This window comes from Zingiber officinale, chromosome 11B (genome assembly GCF_018446385.1).
Source record: "Zingiber officinale cultivar Zhangliang chromosome 11B, Zo_v1.1, whole genome shotgun sequence".
Classification (NCBI taxonomy): Eukaryota; Viridiplantae; Streptophyta; class Magnoliopsida; order Zingiberales; family Zingiberaceae; genus Zingiber; species Zingiber officinale.
The window spans coordinates 18,534,807-18,551,792 of NC_056007.1; the positions used below are offsets into that span (position 1 = coordinate 18,534,807).

At 50.3% G+C, this 16,986-nt stretch overlaps 30 non-coding genes and 2 pseudogenes across 30 annotated transcripts; all 32 read left to right on the plus strand.

Moving 5' to 3' along the window:
- The first annotated feature begins 88 nt into the window (after positions 1–88).
- Positions 89–207, plus strand: LOC122035415. Its single transcript, XR_006126989.1, has one exon. It is a non-coding gene; the product is annotated as a 5S ribosomal RNA (ribosomal RNA).
- Positions 208–535: 328 nt separating this feature from the next.
- LOC122035426 lies at positions 536–654 on the plus strand. Its single transcript, XR_006127000.1, has one exon. It is a non-coding gene; the product is annotated as a 5S ribosomal RNA (ribosomal RNA).
- Positions 655–983: 329 nt separating this feature from the next.
- On the plus strand, positions 984–1,102 carry LOC122035440. Its single transcript, XR_006127013.1, has one exon. It is a non-coding gene; the product is annotated as a 5S ribosomal RNA (ribosomal RNA).
- Positions 1,103–1,852: 750 nt separating this feature from the next.
- Positions 1,853–1,952, plus strand: LOC122035448 (annotated as a pseudogene).
- Positions 1,953–2,278: 326 nt separating this feature from the next.
- On the plus strand, positions 2,279–2,397 carry LOC122035409. The gene has a single exon (XR_006126983.1). It is a non-coding gene; the product is annotated as a 5S ribosomal RNA (ribosomal RNA).
- Positions 2,398–2,726: 329 nt separating this feature from the next.
- Positions 2,727–2,845, plus strand: LOC122035438. The gene has a single exon (XR_006127011.1). It is a non-coding gene; the product is annotated as a 5S ribosomal RNA (ribosomal RNA).
- Positions 2,846–3,133: 288 nt separating this feature from the next.
- On the plus strand, positions 3,134–3,252 carry LOC122035655. Its single transcript, XR_006127180.1, has one exon. It is a non-coding gene; the product is annotated as a 5S ribosomal RNA (ribosomal RNA).
- Positions 3,253–3,581: 329 nt separating this feature from the next.
- On the plus strand, positions 3,582–3,700 carry LOC122035665. The gene has a single exon (XR_006127190.1). It is a non-coding gene; the product is annotated as a 5S ribosomal RNA (ribosomal RNA).
- A 329-nt stretch (positions 3,701–4,029) lies between these two features.
- Positions 4,030–4,148, plus strand: LOC122035406. Its single transcript, XR_006126980.1, has one exon. It is a non-coding gene; the product is annotated as a 5S ribosomal RNA (ribosomal RNA).
- Positions 4,149–4,477: 329 nt separating this feature from the next.
- Positions 4,478–4,596, plus strand: LOC122035449. The gene has a single exon (XR_006127014.1). It is a non-coding gene; the product is annotated as a 5S ribosomal RNA (ribosomal RNA).
- Positions 4,597–4,925: 329 nt separating this feature from the next.
- LOC122035450 lies at positions 4,926–5,044 on the plus strand. The gene has a single exon (XR_006127015.1). It is a non-coding gene; the product is annotated as a 5S ribosomal RNA (ribosomal RNA).
- A 267-nt stretch (positions 5,045–5,311) lies between these two features.
- On the plus strand, positions 5,312–5,430 carry LOC122035451. Its single transcript, XR_006127016.1, has one exon. It is a non-coding gene; the product is annotated as a 5S ribosomal RNA (ribosomal RNA).
- A 707-nt stretch (positions 5,431–6,137) lies between these two features.
- LOC122035399 lies at positions 6,138–6,256 on the plus strand. The gene has a single exon (XR_006126973.1). It is a non-coding gene; the product is annotated as a 5S ribosomal RNA (ribosomal RNA).
- Positions 6,257–6,575: 319 nt separating this feature from the next.
- LOC122035659 lies at positions 6,576–6,694 on the plus strand. The gene has a single exon (XR_006127184.1). It is a non-coding gene; the product is annotated as a 5S ribosomal RNA (ribosomal RNA).
- Positions 6,695–7,023: 329 nt separating this feature from the next.
- Positions 7,024–7,142, plus strand: LOC122035463. Its single transcript, XR_006127023.1, has one exon. It is a non-coding gene; the product is annotated as a 5S ribosomal RNA (ribosomal RNA).
- Positions 7,143–7,471: 329 nt separating this feature from the next.
- Positions 7,472–7,590, plus strand: LOC122035474. Its single transcript, XR_006127026.1, has one exon. It is a non-coding gene; the product is annotated as a 5S ribosomal RNA (ribosomal RNA).
- Positions 7,591–8,294: 704 nt separating this feature from the next.
- Positions 8,295–8,413, plus strand: LOC122035400. The gene has a single exon (XR_006126974.1). It is a non-coding gene; the product is annotated as a 5S ribosomal RNA (ribosomal RNA).
- A 329-nt stretch (positions 8,414–8,742) lies between these two features.
- LOC122035401 lies at positions 8,743–8,861 on the plus strand. Its single transcript, XR_006126975.1, has one exon. It is a non-coding gene; the product is annotated as a 5S ribosomal RNA (ribosomal RNA).
- Positions 8,862–9,152: 291 nt separating this feature from the next.
- On the plus strand, positions 9,153–9,271 carry LOC122035486. Its single transcript, XR_006127035.1, has one exon. It is a non-coding gene; the product is annotated as a 5S ribosomal RNA (ribosomal RNA).
- A 284-nt stretch (positions 9,272–9,555) lies between these two features.
- LOC122035431 lies at positions 9,556–9,672 on the plus strand. Its single transcript, XR_006127004.1, has one exon. It is a non-coding gene; the product is annotated as a 5S ribosomal RNA (ribosomal RNA).
- Positions 9,673–9,999: 327 nt separating this feature from the next.
- On the plus strand, positions 10,000–10,118 carry LOC122035656. Its single transcript, XR_006127181.1, has one exon. It is a non-coding gene; the product is annotated as a 5S ribosomal RNA (ribosomal RNA).
- Positions 10,119–10,447: 329 nt separating this feature from the next.
- Positions 10,448–10,566, plus strand: LOC122035408. The gene has a single exon (XR_006126982.1). It is a non-coding gene; the product is annotated as a 5S ribosomal RNA (ribosomal RNA).
- A 325-nt stretch (positions 10,567–10,891) lies between these two features.
- Positions 10,892–11,010, plus strand: LOC122035402. Its single transcript, XR_006126976.1, has one exon. It is a non-coding gene; the product is annotated as a 5S ribosomal RNA (ribosomal RNA).
- Positions 11,011–11,322: 312 nt separating this feature from the next.
- LOC122035499 lies at positions 11,323–11,441 on the plus strand. Its single transcript, XR_006127047.1, has one exon. It is a non-coding gene; the product is annotated as a 5S ribosomal RNA (ribosomal RNA).
- Positions 11,442–11,770: 329 nt separating this feature from the next.
- LOC122035403 lies at positions 11,771–11,889 on the plus strand. The gene has a single exon (XR_006126977.1). It is a non-coding gene; the product is annotated as a 5S ribosomal RNA (ribosomal RNA).
- Positions 11,890–12,188: 299 nt separating this feature from the next.
- LOC122035443 lies at positions 12,189–12,300 on the plus strand (annotated as a pseudogene).
- Positions 12,301–12,533: 233 nt separating this feature from the next.
- Positions 12,534–12,652, plus strand: LOC122035405. The gene has a single exon (XR_006126979.1). It is a non-coding gene; the product is annotated as a 5S ribosomal RNA (ribosomal RNA).
- Positions 12,653–12,981: 329 nt separating this feature from the next.
- On the plus strand, positions 12,982–13,100 carry LOC122035510. The gene has a single exon (XR_006127059.1). It is a non-coding gene; the product is annotated as a 5S ribosomal RNA (ribosomal RNA).
- Positions 13,101–13,429: 329 nt separating this feature from the next.
- Positions 13,430–13,547, plus strand: LOC122035418. The gene has a single exon (XR_006126992.1). It is a non-coding gene; the product is annotated as a 5S ribosomal RNA (ribosomal RNA).
- A 329-nt stretch (positions 13,548–13,876) lies between these two features.
- Positions 13,877–13,995, plus strand: LOC122035521. The gene has a single exon (XR_006127071.1). It is a non-coding gene; the product is annotated as a 5S ribosomal RNA (ribosomal RNA).
- A 326-nt stretch (positions 13,996–14,321) lies between these two features.
- Positions 14,322–14,440, plus strand: LOC122035533. The gene has a single exon (XR_006127082.1). It is a non-coding gene; the product is annotated as a 5S ribosomal RNA (ribosomal RNA).
- Positions 14,441–14,769: 329 nt separating this feature from the next.
- Positions 14,770–14,888, plus strand: LOC122035412. Its single transcript, XR_006126986.1, has one exon. It is a non-coding gene; the product is annotated as a 5S ribosomal RNA (ribosomal RNA).
- The last annotated feature ends 2,098 nt before the right edge of the window (positions 14,889–16,986 follow it).

Here is a 16,986-nt window from a genome sequence, read left to right on the forward strand (position 1 = left end):
CGATTTCGCCGGGGGGAAGGGGCGGCGGAGGGCTGGTTCGCGCGACGGCCGCTCGCGGTATAAATAGGGAGTGTTCGGAAGGGAGGATGGGTGCGATCATACCAGCACTAATGCACCGGATCCCATCAGAACTCCGAAGTTAAGCGTGCTTGGGCGAGAGCAGTACTAGGATGGGTGACCCCCTGGGAAGTCCTCGTGTTGCACCTATTTTTATTTATTATTTTTGGGTAAAAGAAACGTGCTCGTGCATGTGTTATCGGTCGATCTGTTTTTTCGCGGGAGGTATCGGACCGTTTGTTGATTCGTTTATTTTTTTCTTTCCCCGGGAGGCGGTGGCGGCGACTGCTCGGAGGAGTCGCGGCCGGGTGCTTACTCGATGATGGTTTTTGATTTCGATTGGTTTTTATTATTTTTTGTTCCTGTGTTTCGACTGTTGAATGGCCGGGTCGATTTCGCCGGGGGGAAGGGGCGGCGGAGGGCTGGTTCGCGCGACGGCCGCTCGCGGTATAAATAGGGAGTGTGCGGAAGGGAGGATGGGTGCGATCATACCAGCACTAATGCACCGGATCCCATCAGAACTCCGAAGTTAAGCGTGCTTGGGCGAGAGCAGTACTAGGATGGGTGACCCCCTGGGAAGTCCTCGTGTTGCACCTATTTTTTTTTATTATTTTTTGGTAAAAGAAACGTGCTCGTGCATGTGTTATCGGTCGATCTGTTTTTTCGCGGGAGGTATCGGACCGTTTGTTGATTCGTTTATTTTTTTTCTTTCCCCGGGAGGCGGTGGCGGCGACTTCTCGAAGGAGTCGCGGCCGGGTGCTTACTCGATGGTGGTGTTTGATTTCGATTGGTTTTTATTATTTTTTGTTCTTGTGTTTCGACTGTTGAATGGCCGGGTCGATTTCGCCGGGGGGAAGGGGCGGTGGAGGGCTGGTTCGCGCGACGGCCGCTCGCGGTATAAATAGGGAGTGTGCGGAAGGGAGGATGGGTGCGATCATACCAGCACTAATGCACCGGATCCCATCATAACTCCGAAGTTTAGCGTGAATGGGCGAGAGCAGTACTATAATGGGTGACCCCCTGGGAAGTCCTCGTGTTGCACCTATTTTTATCTATTATTTTTGGGTAAAAGAAACGTGCTCGTGCATGTGTTATCGGTCGATCTGTTTTTTCGCGGGAGGTATCGGACCGTTTGTTGATTCGTTTATTTTTTTTCTTTCCCCGGGAGGCGGTGGCGGCGACTGCTCGGAGGAGTCGCGGCCGGGTGCTTACTCGATGGTGGTTTCTGATTTCGATTGGTTTTTATTATTTTTTGTTCCTGTGTTTCGACTGTTGAATGGCCGGGTCGATTTCGCCGGGGGGAAGGGGCGGCGGAGGGCTGATTCGCGCGACGGCCGCTCGCGGTATAAATAGGGAGTGTTCGGAAGGGAGGATGGGTGCGATCATACCAGCACTAATGCACCGGATCCCGCTTGGGCGAGAGCAGTACTAGGATGGGTGACTCCCTGGGAAGTCCTCGTGTTGCACCTATTTTTATTTATTATTTTTGGGTAAAAGAAACGTGCTCGTGCATGTGTTATAGGTCGATCTGTTTTTTCGCGGGAGGTATCGGACCGTTTGTTGATTCGTTTATTTTTTCTTTCCCCGGGAGGCGGTGGCGGCGACTGCTCGGAGGAGTCGCAGCCGGGTGCTTACTCGATGGTGGTTTTTGATTTCGATTGGTTTTTATTATTTTTTGTTCTTGTTTTCGACTGTTGAATGGCCGGGTCGATTTCGCCGGGGGGAACGGCGGCGGAGGGCTGGTTCGCGCGACAGCCGCTCGCGGTATAAATAGGGAGTGTGCGGAAGGGAGGATGGGTGCGATCATACCAGCACTAATGCACCGGATCCCATCAGAACTCCGAAGTTAAGCGTGCTTGGGCGAGACCCCCTGGGAAGTCCTCGTGTTGCACCTATTTTTATTTATTATTTTTGGGTAAAAGAAACGTGCTCGTGCATGTGTTATAGGTCGATCTGTTTTTTCGCGGGAGGTATCGGACCGTTTGTTGATTCGTTTATTTTTTCTTTCCCCGGGAGGCGGTGGCGGCGACTGCTCGGAGGAGTCGCAGCCGGGTGCTTACTCGATGGTGGTTTTTGATTTCGATTGGTTTTTATTATTTTTTGTTCCTGTGTTTCGACTGTTGAATGGCCGGGTCGATTTCGCCGGGGGAAGGGGCGGCGGAGGGCTGGTTCGCGCGACGGCCGCTCGCGGTATAAATAGGGAGTGTGCGGAAGGGAGGATGGGTGCGATCATACCAGCACTAATGCACCGGATCCCATCAGAACTCCGAAGCTAAGCGTGCTTGGGCGAGAGCAGTACTAGGATGGATGACCCCCTGGGAAGTCCTCGTGTTGCACCTATTTTTATTTATTATTTTTTGGTAAAAGAAACGTGCTCGTGCATGTGTTATCGGTCGATCTGTTTTTTCGCGGGAGGTATCGGACCGTTTGTTGATTCGTTTATTTTTTTTCTTTCCCCGGGAGGCGGTGGCGGCGACTGCTCGGAGGAGTCGCGGCCGGGTGCTTACTCGATGGTGGTTTTTGATTTCGATTGGTTTTTATTATTTTTTGTTCTTGTGTTTCGACTGTTGAATGGCCGGGTCGATTTCGCCGGGGGGAAGGGGCGGCGGAGGGCTGGTTCGCGCGACGGCCGCTCGCGGTATAAATAGGGAGTGTGCGGAAGGGAGGATGGGTGCGATCATACCAGCACTAATGCACCGGATCCCATCAGAACTCCGAAGTTAAGCGTGCTTGGGCGAGAGCAGTACTAGGATGGGTGACCCCCTGGGAAGTCCTCGTGTTGCACCTATTTTTATTTATTATTTTTGGGTAAAAGAAACGTGCTCGTGCATGTGTTATCGGTCGATCTGTTTTTTCGCGGGAGGTATCGGACCGTTTGTTGATTCGTTTATTTTTTTTCTTTCCCCGGGAGGCGGTGGCGGCGACTGCTCGGAGGAGTCGCGGCCGGGTGCTTACTCGATGGTGGTTTTTGATTTCGATTGGTTTTTATTATTTCGCCGGGGGGAAGGGGCGGCGGAGGGCTGGTTCGCGCGACGGCCGCTCGCGGTATAAATAGGGAGTGTGCGGAAGGGAGGATGGGTGCGATCATACCAGCACTAATGCACCGGATCCCATCAGAACTCCGAAGTTAAGCGTGCTTGGGCGAGAGCAGTACTAGGATGGGTGACCCCCTGGGAAGTCCCCGTGTTGCACCTATTTTTATTTATTATTTTTGGGTAAAAGAAACGTGCTCGTGCATGTGTTATCGGTCGATCTGTTTTTTCGCGGGAGGTATCGGACCGTTTGTTGATTCGTTTATTTTTTTTCTTTCCCCGGGAGGCGGTGGCGGCGACTGCTCGGAGGAGTCGCGGCCGGGTGCTTACTCGATGGTGGTTTTCGATTTCGATTGGTTTTTATTATTTTTTGTTCTTGTGTTTCGACTGTTGATAGGCCGGGTCGATTTCGCCGGGGGGAAGGGGCGGCGGAGGGCTGGTTCGCGCGACGGCCGCTCGCGGTATAAATAGGGAGTGTGCGGAAGGGAGGATGGGTGCGATCATACCAGCACTAATGCACCGGATCCCATCAGAACTCCGAAGTTAAGCGTGTTTGGGCGAGAGCAGTACTAGGATGGGTGACCCCCTGGGAAGTCCTCGTGTTGCACCTATTTTTATTTATTATTTTTGGGTAAAAGAAACGTGCTCGTGCATGTGTTATAGGTCGATCTGTTTTTTCGCGGGAGGTATCGGACCGTTTGTTGATTCGTTTATTTTTTTTCTTTCCCCGGGAGGCGGTGGCGGCGACTGCTCGGAGGAGTCGCGGCCGGGTGCTTACTCGATGATGGTTTTTGATTTCGATTGGTTTTTATTATTTTTTGTTCCTGTGTTTCGACTGTTGAATGGCCGGGTCGATTTCGCCGGGGGGAAGGGGCGGCGGAGGGCTGGTTCGCGCGACGGCCGCTCGCGGTATAAATAGGGAGTGTTCGGAAGGGAGGATGGGTGCGATCATACCAGCACTAATGCACCGGATCCCATCAGAACTCCGAAGTTAAGCGTGCTTGGGCGAGAGCAGTACTAGGATGGGTGACTCCCTGGGAAGTCCTCGTGTTGCACCTATTTTTATTTATTATTTTTGGGTAAAAGAAACGTGCTCGTGCATGTGTTATCGGTCGATCTGTTTTTTCGCGGGAGGTATCGGACCGTTTGTTGATTCGTTTATTTTTTTTCTTTCCCCGGGAGGCGGTGGCGGCGACTGATCGGAGGAGTCGCGGCCGGGTGCTTACTCGATGGTGGTTTTTGATTTCGATTGGGTTTTATTATTTTTTGTTCTTGTGTTTCGACTGTTGATTGGCCGGGTCGATTTCGCCGGGGGGAAGGGGCGGCGGAGGGCTGGTTCGCGCGACGGCCGCTCGCGGTATAAATAGGGAGTGTGCGGAAGGGAGGATGGGTGCGATCATACCAGCACTAATGCACCGGATCCCATCAGAACTCCGAAGTTAAGCGTGCTTGGGCGAGAGCAGTACTAGGATGGGTGACCCCCTGGGAAGTCCTCGTGTTGCACCTATTTTTATTTATTATTTTTTGGTAAAAGAAACGTGCTCGTGCATGTGTTATCGGTCGATCTGTTTTTTCGCGGGAGGTATCGGACCGTTTGTTGATTCGTTTATTTTTTTTCTTTCCCCGGGAGGCGGTGGCGGCGACTGCTCGGAGGAGTCGCGGCCGGGTGCTTACTCGATGGTGGTGTTTGATTTCGATTGGTTTTTATTATTTTTTGTTCTTGTGTTTCGACTGTTGAATGGCCGGGTCGATTTCGCCGGGGGGAAGGGGCGGCGGAGGGCTGGTTCGCGCGACGGCCGCTCGCGGTATAAATAGGGAGTGTGCGGAAGGGAGGATGGGTGCGATCATACCAGCACTAATGCACCGGATCCCATCAGAACTCCGAAGTTAAGCGTGCTTGGGCGAGAGCAGTACTAGGATGGGTGACCCCCTGGGAAGTCCTCGTGTTGCACCTATTTTTATTTATTATTTTTGGGTAAAAGAAACGTGCTCGTGCATGTGTTATCGGTCGATCTGTTTTTTCGCGGGAGGTATCGGACCGTTTGTTGATTCGTTTATTTTTTTCTTTCCCCGGGAGGCGGTGGCGGCGACTGCTCGGAGGAGTCGCGGCCGGGTGCTTACTCGATGGTGGTGTTTGATTTCGATTGGTTTTTATTATTTTTTGTTCTTGTGTTTCGACTGTTGAATGGCCGGGTCGATTTCGCCGGGGGGAAGGGGAGGATGGGTGCGATCATACCAGCACTAATGCACCGGATCCCATCAGAACTCCGAAGTTAAGCGTGCTTGGGCGAGAGCAGTACTAGGATGGGTGACCCCCTGGGAAGTCCTCGTGTTGCACCTATTTTTATTTATTATTTTTGGGTAAAAGAAACGTGCTCGTGCATGTGTTATCGGTCGATCTGTTTTTTCGCGGGAGGTATCGGACCGTTTGTTGATTCGTTTATTTTTTTCTTTCCCCGGGAGGCGGTGGCGGCGACTGCTCGGAGGAGTCGCGGCCGGGTGCTTACTCGATGGTGGTGTTTGATTTCGATTGGTTTTTATTATTTTTTGTTCTTGTGTTTCGACTGTTGAATGGCCGGGTCGATTTCGCCGGGGGGAAGGGGCGGCGGAGGGCTGGTTCGCGCGACGGCCGCTCGCGGTATAAATAGGGAGTGTGCGTGTTTGGGCGAGAGCAGTACTAGGATGGGTGACCCCCTGGGAAGTCCTCGTGTTGCACCTATTTTTATTTATTATTTTTGGGTAAAAGAAACGTGCTCGTGCATGTGTTATAGGTCGATCTGTTTTTTCGCGGGAGGTATCGGACCGTGTGTTGATTCGTTTATTTTTTTTCTTTCCCCGGGAGGCGGTGGCGGCGACTGCTCGGAGGAGTCGCGGCCGGGTGCTTACTCGATGGTGGTGTTTGATTTCGATTGGTTTTTATTATTTTTTGTTCTTGTGTTTCGACTGTTGAATGGCCGGGTCGATTTCGCCGGGGGGAAGGGGCGGCGGAGGGTTGGTTCGCGCGACGGCCGCTCGCGGTATAAATAGGGAGTGTGCGGAAGGGAGGATGGGTGCGATCATACCAGCACTAATGCACCGGATCCCATCAGAACTCCGAAGTTAAGCGTGTTTGGGCGAGAGCAGTACTAGGATGGGTGACCCCCTGGGAAGTCCTCGTGTTGCACCTATTTTTATTTATTATTTTTGGGTAAAAGAAACGTGCTCGTGCATGTGTTATAGGTCGATCTGTTTTTTCGCGGGAGGTATCGGACCGTTTGTTGATTCGTTTATTTTTTTTCTTTCCCCGGGAGGCGGTGGCGGCGACTGCTCGGAGGAGTCGCGGCCGGGTGCTTACTCGAGGATGGGTTTTGATTTTTATTATTTTTTGTTCCTGTGTTTCGACTGTTGAATGGCCGGGTCGATTTCGCCGGGGGGAAGGGGCGGCGGAGGGCTGGTTCGCGCGACGGCCGCTCGCGGTATAAATAGGGAGTGTGCGGAAGGGAGGATGGGTGCGATCATACCAGCACTAATGCACCGGATCCCATCAGAACTCTGAAGTTAAGCGTGCTTGGGCGAGAGCAGTACTAGGATGGGTGACCCCCTGGGAAGTCCTCGTGTTGCACCTATTTTTATTTATTATTTTTGGGTAAAAGAAACGTGCTCGTGCATGTGTTATCGGTCGATCTGTTTTTTCGCGGGAGGTATCGGACCGTTTGTTGATTCGTTTATTTTTTTTCTTTCCCCGGGAGGCGGTGGCGGCGACTGCTCGGAGGAGTCGCGGCCGGGTGCTTACTCGATGGTGGTGTTTGATTTCGATTGGTTTTTATTATTTTTTGTTCTTGTGTTTCGACTGTTGAATGGCCGGGTCGATTTCGCCGGGGGGAAGGGGCGGCGGAGGGCTGGTTCGCGCGACGGCCGCTCGCGGTATAAATAGGGAGTGTGCGGAAGGGAGGATGGGTGCGATCATACCAGCACTAATGCACCGGATCCCATCAGAACTCCGAAGTTAAGCGTGCTTGGGCGAGAGCAGTACTAGGATGGGTGACCCCCTGGGAAGTCCTCGTGTTGCACCTATTTTTATTTATTATTTTTGGGTAAAAGAAACGTGCTCGTGCATGTGTTATCGGTCGATCTGTTTTTTCGCGGGAGGTATCGGACCGTTTGTTGATTCGTTTATTTTTTTTCTTTCCCCGGGAGGCGGTGGCGGCGACTGCTCGGAGGAGTCGCGGCCGGGTGCTTACTCGATGGTGGTTTTTGATTTCGATTGGTTTTTATTATTTTTTGTTCTTGTGTTTCGACTGTTGAATGGCCGGGTCGATTTCGCCGGGGGGAAGGGGCGGCGGAGGGCTGGTTCGCGCGACGGCCGCTCGCGGTATAAATAGGGAGTGTGCGGAAGGGAGGATGGGTGCGATCATACCAGCACTAATGCACCGGATCCCATCAGAACTCCGAAGTTAAGCGTGCTTGGGCGAGAGCAGTACTAGGATGGGTGACCCCCTGGGAAGTCCTCGTGTTGCACCTATTTTTATTTATTATTTTTTGGTAAAAGAAACGTGCTCGTGCATGTGTTATCGGTCGATCTGTTTTTTCGCGGGAGGTATCGGACCGTTTGTTGATTCGTTTATTTTTTTCTTTCCCCGGGCGCCGGTGGCGGCGACTGCTCGGAGGAGTCGCGGCCGGGTGCTTACTCGATGGTGGTTTTTGATTTCGATTGGTTTTTATTATTTTTTGTTCTTGTTTTCGACTGTTGAATGGCCGGGTCGATTTCGCCGGGGGGAACGGGGGCGGGGGGCTGGTTTGGGCGACCGCCGCCCGCGGGATTAATAGGGAGTTAAGCGTGCTTGGGCGAGAGCAGTACTAGGATGGGTGACCCCCTGGGAAGTCCTCGTGTTGCACCTATTTTTATTTATTATTTTTGGGTAAAAGAAACGTGCTCGTGCATGTGTTATCGGTCGATCTGTTTTTTCGCGGGAGGTATCGGACCGTTTGTTGATTCGTTTATTTTTTCTTTCCCCGGGAGGCGGTGTCGGCGACTGCTCGGAGGAGTCGCAGCCGGGTGCTTACTCGATGGTGGTTTTTTATTTAGATTGGTTTTTTTTATTTTTTGTTCTTGTGTTTCGACTGTTGAATGGTCGGGTCGATTTCGCCGAGGGGAAGGGGCGGCGGAGGGCTGGTTCGCGCGACGGCCGCTCGCGGTATAAATAGGGAGTGTGCGGAAGGGAGGATGGGTGCGATCATACCAGCACTAATGCACCGGATCCCATCAGAACTCCGAAGTTAAGCGTGTTTGGGCGAGAGCAGTACTAGGATGGGTGACCCCCTGGGAAGTCCTCGTGTTGCACCTATTTTTATTTATTATTTTTGGGTAAAAGAAACGTGCTCGTGCATGTGTTATAGGTCGATCTGTTTTTTCGCGGGAGGTATCGGACCGTTTGTTGATTCGTTTATTTTTTTTCTTTCCCCGGGAGGCGGTGGCGGCGACTGCTCGGAGGAGTCGCGGCCGGGTGCTTACTCGATGGTGGTTTTTGATTTCGATTGGTTTTTATTATTTTTTGTTCTTGTGTTTCGACTGTTGAATGGCCGGGTCGATTTCGCCGGGGGGAAGGGGCGGCGGAGGGTTGGTTCGCGCGACGGCCGCTCGCGGTATAAATAGGGAGTGTGCGGAAGGGAGGATGGGTGCGATCATACCAGCACTAATGCACCGGATCCCATCAGAACTCCGAAGTTAAGCGTGTTTGGGCGAGAGCAGTACTAGGATGGGTGACCCCCTGGGAAGTCCTCGTGTTGCACCTATTTTTATTTATTATTTTTGGGTAAAAGAAACGTGCTCGTGCATGTGTTATCGGTCGATCTGTTTTTTCGCGGGAGGTATCGGACCGTTTGTTGATTCGTTTATTTTTTTTCTTTCCCCGGGAGGCGGTGGCGGCGACTGCTCGGAGGAGTCGCGGCCGGGTGCTTACTCGATGGTGGTTTTTGATTTCGATTGGTTTTTATTATTTTTTGTTCCCGGGGGAAAAGCGGCGGAGGGCTGGTTCGCGTGACGGCCGTTCGCGGTATAAATAGGGAGTGTGCGGGAGAGAGGATGGGTGCGATCATACCAGCACTAATGCACCGGATCCCATCAGAACTCCGAAGTTAAGCGTGCTTGGGCGAGAGCAGTACTAGGATGGGTGACCCCCTGGGAAGTCCTCGTGTTGCACCTATTTTTATTTATTATTTTTGGGTAAAAGAAACGTGCTCGTGCATGTGTTATAGGTCGATCTGTTTTTTCGCGGGAGGTATCGGACCGTTTGTTGATTCGTTTATTTTTTTTTGAGTCGTGGGCGGGTGCTTACTCGATGGTTTTGATTTCGATTGGTTTTATTATTTTTGTTCTGTGTTTTGATTGTTGAATGGTCGGGTCGATTTCGCGGGGAAAAGCGGGGGAGGGCTGGTTCGCGCGACGGCGTTCGCTGCATATAAATAGGGAGTGTGCGGAAGGGAGGATGGGTGCGATCATACCGACACTAATGCACCGGATCCCATGAACTCCGAAGCTAAGCGTGCTTGGGCGAGAGCAGTACTAGGATGGGTGACCCCCTGGGAAGTCCTCGTGTTGCACCTATTTTTATTTATTATTTTTGGGTAAAAGAAACGTGCTCGTGCATGTGTTATCGGTCGATCTGTTTTTTCGCGGGAGGTATCGGACTGTTTGTTGATTCGTTTATTTTTTTTCTTTCCCCGGCAGGCGGTGGCGGCGACTGCTCGGAGGAGTCGCGGCCGGGTGCTTACTCGATAGTGGTTTTCGATTTCGATTGGTTTTTATTATTTTTTGTTCTTGTGTTTCGACTGTTGAATGGCCTGGTCGATTCCGCCGGGGGGAAGGGGCGGCGGAGGGCTGGTTCGCGCGACGGCCGCTCGCGGTATAAATAGAGTGTGCGGAAGGGAGGATGGGTGCGATCATACCAGCACTAATGCACCGGATCCCATCAGAACTCCGAAGTTAAGCGTGCTTGGGCGAGAGCAGTACTAGGATGGGCGACCCCATGGGAAGTCCTCGTGTTGCACCTATTTTTATTTATTATTTTTGGGTAAAAGAAACGTGCTCGTGCATGTGTTATCGGTCGATCTGTTTTTTCGCGGGAGGTATCGGACCGTTTGTTGATTCGTTTATTATTTTTCTTTCGCCGGGAGGCGGTGGCGGCGACTGCTCGGAGGAGTCGCGGTCGGGTGCTTACTCGATTGTGGTGTTTGATTTCGATTGGTTTTTATTATTTTTTGTTCTTGTGTTTCGACTGTTGAATGGCCGGGTCGATTTCGCCGGGGGGAAGGGGCGGCGGAGGGCTGGTTCGCGCGACGGCCGCTCACGGTATAAATAGGGAGTGTGCGGAAGGAAGGATGAGTGCGATCATACCAGCACTAATGCACCGGATCCCATCAGAACTCCGAAGTTAAGCGTGCTTGGGCGAGAGCAGTACTAGGATGGGTGACCCCATGGGAAGTCCTCGTGTTGCACCTATTTTTATTTATTATTTTTGGGTAAAAGAAACGTGCTCGTGCATGTGTTATCGGTCGATCTGTTTTTTCGCGCGAGGTATCGGACCGTTTGTTGATTCGTTTATTTTTTCTTTCCCCGGGAGGCGGTGGCGGCGACTGCTCGGAGGAGTCGCAGCCGGGTGCTTACTCGATGGTGGTTTTTGATTTCGATTGGTTTTTATTATTTTTTGTTCTTGTTTTCGACTGTTGAATGGCCGGGTCGATTTCGCCGGGGGGAACGGCGGCGGAGGGCTGGTTCGCGCGACAGCCGCTCGCGGTATAAATAGGGAGTGTGCGGAAGGGAGGATGGGTGCGATCATACCAGCACTAATGCACCGGATCCCATCAGAACTCCGAAGTTAAGCGTGTTTGGGCGAGAGCAGTACTAGGATGGGTGACCCCCTGGGAAGTCCTCGTGTTGCACCTATTTTTATTTATTATTTTTGGGTAAAAGAAACGTGCTCGTGCATGTGTTATAGGTCGATCTGTTTTTTCGCGGGAGGTATCGGACCGTTTGTTGATTCGTTTATTTTTTTTCTTTCCCCGGGAGGCGGTGGCGGCGACTGCTCGGAGGAGTCGCGGCCGGGTGCTTACTCGATGGTGGTTTTTGATTTCGATTGGTTTTTATTATTTTTGATTTTTGTGGTCGGGTCGATTTCGCCGGGAGAAAAGCGGCGGAGGGCTAGGTTCACGCGATGGCCGTTCGCGGTATAAATAGGGAGTGCGCGGAAGAGAGGATGGGTGCGATCATACCAGCACTAATGCACCGGATCCCATCAGAACTCCGAAGTTAAGCGTGCTTGGGCGAGAGCAGTACTAGGATGGGTGACCCCCTGGGAAGTCCTCGTGTTGCACCTATTTTTATTTATTATTTTTGGGTAAAAGAAACGTGCTCGTGCATGTGTTATCGGTCGATCTGTTTTTTCGCGGGAGGTATCGGACCGTTTGTTGATTCGTTTATTTTTTTTCTTTCCCCGGGAGGCGGTGGCGGCGACTGCTCGGAGGAGTCGCGGCCGGGTGCTTACTCGATGATGGTTTTTGATTTCGATTGGTTTTTATTATTTTTTGTTCCTGTGTTTCGACTGTTGAATGGCCGGGTCGATTTCGCCGGGGGGAAGGGGCGGCGGAGGGCTGGTTCGCGCGACGGCCGCTCGCGGTATAAATAGGGAGTGTGCGGAAGGGAGGATGGGTGCGATCATACCAGCACTAATGCACCGGATCCCATCAGAACTCCGAAGTTAAGCGTGTTTGGGCGAGAGCAGTACTAGGATGGGTGACCCCCTGGGAAGTCCTCGTGTTGCACCTATTTTTATTTATTATTTTTGGGTAAAAGAAACGTGCTCGTGCATGTGTTATAGGTCGATCTGTTTTTTCGCGGGAGGTATCGGACCGTTTGTTGATTCGTTTATTTTTTTTCTTTCCCCGGGAGGCGGTGGCGGCGACTGCTCGGAGGAGTCGCGGCCGGGTGCTTACTCGATGGTGGTTTTTGATTTCGATTGGTTTTTATTATTTTTTGTTCCTGTGTTTCGACTGTTGAATGGCCGGGTCGATTTCGCCGGGGGAAGGGGCGGCGGAGGTATAAATAGGGAGAGTGTGAGAAAGGAAGGGTGCGATCATACCAGCATTAATGCACCGGATCCCATCGAACTCCGAAGTTAAGCGTGCTTGGGCGAGAGCAATATTAGGATGGGTGACCGAAGTCCTCGTGTTGCACCTATTTTTATTATTTTAGTATTATCATTATTGCTATTGTTGTTTTGAATAAAGTCGTGGTATCAGCGTGTCTTTTTTCCGATGGTTTTTGATTTCGATTGGGTTTTATTATTTTTTGTTCTTGTGTTTCGACTGTTGATTGGCCGGGTCGATTTCGCCGGGGGGAAGGGGCGGCGGAGGGCTGGTTCGCGCGACGGCCGCTCGCGGTATAAATAGGGAGTGTGCGGAAGGGAGGATGGGTGCGATCATACCAGCACTAATGCACCGGATCCCATCAGAACTCCGAAGTTAAGCGTGTTTGGGCGAGAGCAGTACTAGGATGGGTGACCCCCTGGGAAGTCCTCGTGTTGCACCTATTTTTATTTATTATTTTTGGGTAAAAGAAACGTGCTCGTGCATGTGTTATAGGTCGATCTGTTTTTTCGCGGGAGGTATCGGACCGTTTGTTGATTCGTTTATTTTTTTTCTTTCCCCGGGAGGCGGTGGCGGCGACTGCTCGGAGGAGTCGCGGCCGGGTGCTTACTCGATGGTGGTGTTTGATTTCGATTGGTTTTTATTATTTTTTGTTCTTGTGTTTCGACTGTTGAATGGCCGGGTCGATTTCGCCGGGGGGAAGGGGCGGCGGAGGGCTGGTTCGCGCGACGGCCGCTCGCGGTATAAATAGGGAGTGTGCGGAAGGGAGGATGGGTGCGATCATACCAGCACTAATGCACCGGATCCCATCAGAACTCCGAAGTTAAGCGTGCTTGGGCGAGAGCAGTACTAGGATGGGTGACCCCCTGGGAAGTCCTCGTGTTGCACCTATTTTTATTTATTATTCGGCGTTCGAAGAAACGTGCTCGTGCATGTGTTATCGGTCGATCTGTTTTTTCGCGGGAGGTATCGGACCGTTTGTTGATTCGTTTATTTTTTTTCTTTCCCCGGGAGGCGGTGGCGGCGACTGCTCGGAGGAGTCGCGGCCGGGTGCTTACTCGATGGTGGTTTTTGATTTCGATTGGTTTTTATTATTTTTTGTTCTTGTGTTTCGACTGTTGAATGGCCGGGTCGATTTCGCCGGGGGGAAGGGGCGGCGGAGGGCTGGTTCGCGCGACGGCCGCTCGCGGTATAAATAGGGAGTGTGCGGAAGGGAGGATGGGTGCGATCATACCAGCACTAATGCACCGGATCCCATCAGAACTCCGAAGTTAAGCGTGCTTGGGCGAGAGCAGTACTAGATGGGTGACCCCCTGGGAAGTCCTCGTGTTGCACCTATTTTTATTTATTATTTTTTGGTAAAAGAAACGTGCTCGTGCATGTGTTATCGGTCGATCTGTTTTTTCGCGGGAGGTATCGGACCGTTTGTTGATTCGTTTATTTTTTTTCTTTCCCCGGGAGGCGGTGGCGGCGACTGCTCGGAGGAGTCGCGGCCGGGTGCTTACTCGATGGTGGTGTTCGATTTCGATTGGTTTTTATTATTTTTTTTTCTTGTGTTTCGACTGTTGATTGGCCGGGTCGATTTCGCCGGGGGGAAGGGGCGGCGGAGGGCTGGTTCGCGCGACGGCCGCTCGCGGTATAAATAGGGAGTGTGCGAAAGGGAGGATGGGTGCGATCATACCAGCACTAATGCACCGGATCCCATCAGAACTCCGAAGTTAAGCGTGCTTGGGCGAGAGCAGTACTAGGATGGGTGACCCCCTGGGAAGTCCTCGTGTTGCACCTATTTTTATTTATTATTTTTGGGTAAAAGAAACGTGCTCGTGCATGTGTTATCGGTCGATCTGTTTTTTCGCGGGAGGTATCGGACCGTTTGTTGATTCGTTTATTTTTTCTTTCCCCGGGAGGCGGTGGCGGCGACTGCTCGGAGGAGTCGCAGCCGGGTGCTTACTCGATAGTGGTTTTTGATTTCGATTGGTTTTTATTATTTTTTGTTCTTGTTTTCGACTGTTGAATGGCCGGGTCGATTTCGCCGGGGGGAAGGGGCGGCGGAGGGCTGGTTCGCGCGACGGCCGCTCGCGGTATAAATAGGGAGTGTGCGGAAGGGAGGATGGGTGCGATCATACCAGCACTAATGCACCGGATCCCATCAGAACTCCGAAGTTAAGCGTGCTTGGGCGAGAGCAGTACTAGGATGGGTGACCCCCTGGGAAGTCCTCGTGTTGCACCTATTTTTATTTATTATTTTTGGGTAAAAGAAACGTGCTCGTGCATGTGTTATCGGTCGATCTGTTTTTTCGCGGGAGGTATCGGACCGTTTGTTGATTCGTTTATTTTTTTTCTTTCCCCGGGAGGCGGTGGCGGCGACTGCTCGGAGGAGTCGCGGCCGGGTGCTTACTCGATGGTGGTGTTCGATTTCGATTGGTTTTTATTATTTTTTGTTCTTGTGTTTCGACTGTTGATTGGCCGGGTCGATTTCGCCGGGGGGAAGGGGCGGCGGAGGGCTGGTTCGCGCGACGGCCGCTCGCGGTATAAATAGGGAGTGTGCGAAAGGGAGGATGGGTGCGATCATACCAGCACTAATGCACCGGATCCCATCAGAACTCCCAAGTTAAGCGTGCTTGGGCGAGAGCAGTACTAGGATGGGTGACCCCCTGGGAAGTCCTCGTGTTGCACCTATTTTTATTTATTATTTTTGGGTAAAAGAAACGTGCTCGTGCATGTGTTATCGTTCTGTTTTAGCACATTTCGATTGACACACTATTTTCAGCCTATCCTACATTTCTGACCTGATTTCATAAATACACCAATAATTCCACAGACATCCAAAAATCTCCAAATTTTATGGAGAGGTCTGTTTTACCCATGTCTATTTGAAAAAAAATATATTACAAAATGTATCTATCATCAATCCAAAGATTGATACAAAATCCAAAACTAGTTAAATGGTTCAATTAAACCTTGACCTAAAGTCCTAGTTTTGGCTTACTCTTGATGTATTTGTTCATACTAACCCACAATGCATCCCTAGCATTGGTTTATATGTCATATATACATCCAAAACCAATTATCATGTCATATGACTCCAATGTCATATTTCCTTGCATGAAACACAATCCAATGTGTGCCAAATCTCTAGGTTTGAGACTCAAGTCTGTCTCTAAACCACTTGACACATTCCATGACCCAACCTACACTCCCAAATAAAATTCACTTGAAATTCATTGGTCATGGGTCCCAATTTGACTCTTTGAGTTTCCCCTAGAGCTCTTAACCTTAGTCACCTCCTTAGGTGACTCATCCATAATTGCTAGGTCACATCGGTGTACCTCCGGTGATACTTGGCCTACAAACCTAACATTCTTAACCTTGGGCACCTTGTCCTTGGTTAATTTTTCCTTACCCTTAAATGACTTTCTCTTGTTATTTATTGACTTCTCCTTGCTATAGTCATATGCAACCCTAGCATAAGACTTTCCCTTAGCCTTGGAGAATCCTCCCTTGCCATGATCATTTGCCACTCTAGAATATGATCTCTCATTGGCCTTGGAGGGACTAGATCGGAATTCCAAATCTGATTTATCATTGTTGGGTCTTTGACTACCCAACACCATACCTAACCCCTTAAACCCAACATTGAATATTTCTAGGGTTTTCTCCAACTTATCAAGCTTTGCCTTCAAAGCTTGATTTTTCCCTTTCTAGGTTCCTAAACCTAGAGTCAACATGTCCACCATGGATATTCCTAGACCTACCCTTTCTAGGCATGTGTCTCCCCTTCTTGGGATTAATGCCTTGGTTCTCCTTAGGTCTTCATGCCTAGGTTTATCATGAATGGTTCTCCTAGGGTTATGATCTACAATTACCCTATTCCTATCATGATATCTAAATCTAAAATTTTTCATTTCTACATAATGATAATCATTATTTTTCCTAGCATGCATGAAGGAATTTAAATTTGACTTCAAATTTAAATTAGGATTTATCTTACACTTTACCTTTGGAGCTCCCCCTTGACATGAATCTCCATTTTTCCTCCACTTCTTTTCTCACTTCTTCAAATGCACCAACTTCTTGAGTTCTTTCTTCTTTGGGAATTTGGTGTGGTAGTGTCCCATTTCACCACATGTGAAGCATCTAATGTGCTTCTTCTCCTTCTTCTTCCTACAACTCAAATTAGATTCTAAAGAAATTGAATTGAGTTTAGGATATACCTCTTTCTTACCCAGTGGACACCTAATCTTGTAGTGCCCATTTTCATTGCACCTGAAGCACATAATGTGGTCCTTTAACTTTTCTTCAGTGGAGGTGCTCACTAGGTTGACTTCTTCCAAGATTTATTCTTCATTCGTCTTGGACTCTTCTTCAACCCTTGAGAATGTTGATGATACTTCCTCATCCTCCTTCTCCTTAGAAGTTGAATGCTCATCACCTTCTAGTTGCTCCTCCTCTGCTTGAGCACTTAAACTCATCTCCTTGGGCTCTACTTCTTCATGTGTAGGAAAAAGTTCTACTCCTAGAACTTTCTTTACTTTGCTCCACAATTCATGGGCGTTCTCATATTTGCCTACATGACTCACAGCGTCATTAGGCAACATATCAATTAAAATTGATATTACCTTTGAATTTACCTTCGATCGTGTGGTTTGCTCCTCCGTCCAATGGCATGGTCGGAGCTTCTTCCCTTTCTTGTCCTTCGGGACTTCAAATGACTCTTTCATCACCATCATTGTGTCCCAATCCGTCTCAAAGAAGTTCTTCATCTTCACCATCCAGA